The sequence below is a fragment of the Canis aureus genome, chromosome 7 (genome assembly GCF_053574225.1).
Source record: "Canis aureus isolate CA01 chromosome 7, VMU_Caureus_v.1.0, whole genome shotgun sequence".
Taxonomy (NCBI): domain Eukaryota; kingdom Metazoa; phylum Chordata; class Mammalia; order Carnivora; family Canidae; genus Canis; species Canis aureus.
The window spans coordinates 14,713,191-14,716,241 of record NC_135617.1 but is presented as its reverse complement, the minus strand read 5'-3'; the positions used below and the strand labels follow the sequence as shown (position 1 = coordinate 14,716,241).

The 3,051-nt window shown below is 35.6% G+C and overlaps 1 pseudogene; it reads left to right on the top strand.

Annotated features, from left to right (window-relative positions):
- Nucleotides 1-996: 996 nt before the first annotated feature.
- LOC144316768 (large ribosomal subunit protein uL23 pseudogene) lies at nt 997-1,538 on the top strand (annotated as a pseudogene).
- Nucleotides 1,539-3,051: the final 1,513 nt, after the last annotated feature.

The window sequence follows — 3,051 nt, the reverse complement described above, 5'->3', positions numbered from 1 at the left end:
TGTTTTATTTCTTCCTTTCCAATCTATATGCATGATATTTCTTTTTCTTGTCTTATTGCACTGCTTAGGTCCTTCAGTATAATGTTGGGTAAGAGTGGTGTGTGCAAAATTTGATAAGTAGTGTGTGCATAATGAGATCAGGTACCTTGTTCCTGATCTTAGCAGAAATCCATTCAGTCTTTTACCATTAAGTATGATGTTAACTGTGAATTTTTGTACATATCCCTTATTAAGTTGAAGAGGTTTCCTTCTATTTTTTAGTTTGGTAAGAGTTTTTATCATGAAATGATGTTGAATTGTGTTAAATCTTTTCCTGTATTGAATTTTAGAATTTAATCTGTTGATATGGTGAATTACATTCATTGATTTTCTTTTTTTTTAAGATTTTATTTTATTAAAAAAAAGATTTTATTTTATTTATTCATGAGAGACACACAGAGAGAGGCAGAGACACAGGTAGAGGGAGAAGCAGGCTCCATGCAGGGAGCCCAATGTGGGACTCAATCCTGGAACCCCAGGATCACACCCTGAGCCAAAGGCAGACGCTCAACCGCTGAGCCACCCAGGCGTCCCCATTCATTGATTTTCTAACATTGTGCCAACTTTACATACTTGAGATAAACTCTGCTTTTTCATGATATATTATCCTTTACATATGTAGCTAGATTCAGTTTGATAACGATTTGGGGAAAATTTGGTAATATTTTGTTCTGAAATCTATTTTATCTGATATGAATATTGCTATACATCTTTCTTTTGATGTATATGCTTGGCATATTCTTTTGGCTTTCTTTACTTTTAGCCTATCTGTGTATTTATGTATAAGGTATATATTTTATAAATAGCATGTCTTATTTTTTGTTTTTATTATTTTTATTTTCATTTTTTGTTAGGTAGACTCTTGAATGTGGAGCCCAGTGAGGACCTTGAACTCATGACCCTGGGATCAAGACCTGAGATCATGTCAGACACTTAACCAACTGAGCCACCTTGGTGCCCCATGTCTTGCTTTTTAAATCCAATATGACCCTTTCATGAAGATGGTGCTGAAGGTGAAGAAGGAAGCCCCTGCCCCTTTCAAAGCCAAAGCCAAAGCAAAGGCTTTGAAAGCTAAGAAAGCGGTGCTGAAAGGCATGCACAGTCACACAAAAAAAGAAGATCCATAGTCACCTACATTCCGTCAACACAAGACCCTGCGTCTCCAAAGGCAGCCCAAATATTCTTGAAAGAGCGCCCCCAGGAGAAAGAAGCTTGATCACTATGCTATCATCAAGTTCCCCCTGACTACCTAGTCAGCCATGAAGAAAATAGAAGACAACAACACACTTGTGTTCATTGTGGATGTCAAGGCCAATAAGCACCAGATCAAACAGGCTGTGAAGAAGCTCTATGACATTGATGTGGCCAAGGTCAACACCTTGAGCAGGTCTGATGGAGAGAAGAAAGCTTATATTCGACTGCCTCCTGACTATGAAATGTTTGGACTGGCTTTGGATGTTGCCAACAAAATTGGGATCATCTAAACTGAGTCCAGTTGGCTATAAATCTAAATATAAACTTTTTCACCATAAAAAAATTAATCCAATATGATATTCTCTTTTAGTTGGAGTTTCTCCATATTTCTTTCCATTTTTTTCTTTTCCTGCCTTCTCTTATGATTCCAATTTATCTCCACTATTGGTTTACTAATTATCTCTTTTTAAAAATAGTGGTTTCCTATGATTTGCAATATGCATGCAACAATCTACAAATTTATAAACAGTCAATAAACTTCTAACAGTCTACTACCAACTAATTTAGTATAATTATAGTATAAGAACCTTTTAACAATAAATTTTGTTTCTTCTCTCCCCTACTGTGTGATCTTGATATAATACGTTTTACTTCTACAAATGTTATAGGAAAATTATATTCCTGTCTATTTTTTATCTTTAGCAGTTTGACTATTATGGGTCTGGTTGTGTATAGTGTTATCATAGTATTGCTCATCCTGCTTGAAGTTTTCTGGTCATTTGTTTTCCTGCATTATTTTTAGAAAATTTTTGGCCATTGTCTTTTATTTTATTTTATTTTAAAAAAATTTTTATTTATTTATTCATGAGAGACACACACAGAGAGAGAGAGAGAGAGAGAGAGAGAGAGAGGCAGAGATACAGGCAGAGGGAGAAGCAGGCTCCATGCAGGGAGCTTGATGTGGAACTCGATCCCGGGACTCCAGGATCAGGCCTTGGGTGGAAGGCAAGCACTAAACTGCTGAGCCATCCAGGGTTCCTGGCCATTGTCTTTTAAAGAACTTTTTATTTTGAAATTATTTTAGGCTCACAGGAAGCTGCAAAATATAGTGAGTTTCCATGTATCCTTCACACAGCTTCCTCCAATGATAACATCCTACATAATATTAATTATAAAAATCTGGAGATTGACATTGACATAATATTCTTAATTAAGCTACAGGTATTATTTGGGTTCTGCCAATTTTATACTTTTTTGGTGTATATTTCTATGGCATTTTATGACATGTATAGACTCATGTAACTGACATAACAACAAAGATACAGAACTGTTCTGTCAAAGAAGAAATAAACTTCATGCTGCTCCTTCAGCCATTATCTTTTCATGTATTTTTTTCTTCTCTTTTGCCCTTTTTGGATTCTCAATAAATGCATGTTAGGACATTTGATATTATTTTATAGTTCTTGGTTGCTCTATTTCTCTCTTTCTCTTTGTAGTTTGAATAATTCTGATTAATCTATATTTAAGTTCATCAGTTCCTTTTTTCCTCCAAGATCTTTCTATTCTGCTGATTTGTTTATTGAATACATTCTTTGTCTTGGATGTCATGTTTTAAATTTCTATCCTTTCCATTTCTTTCTTTCTTTCTTTTTTTTTTGAGAGAGAGACAGACAGTGCATGAGTAGGGGGTGGACAGAGGGAGAGAAGGGAGGGAGAAAGAGAAACTTAAGCAGGCTCCATGCTTGGAGCCTGATTCATGGCTCCAGCTCATGACCCTGAGATCATGACCTGAGCTGAAATCAAGAGTCAAATGCTTAA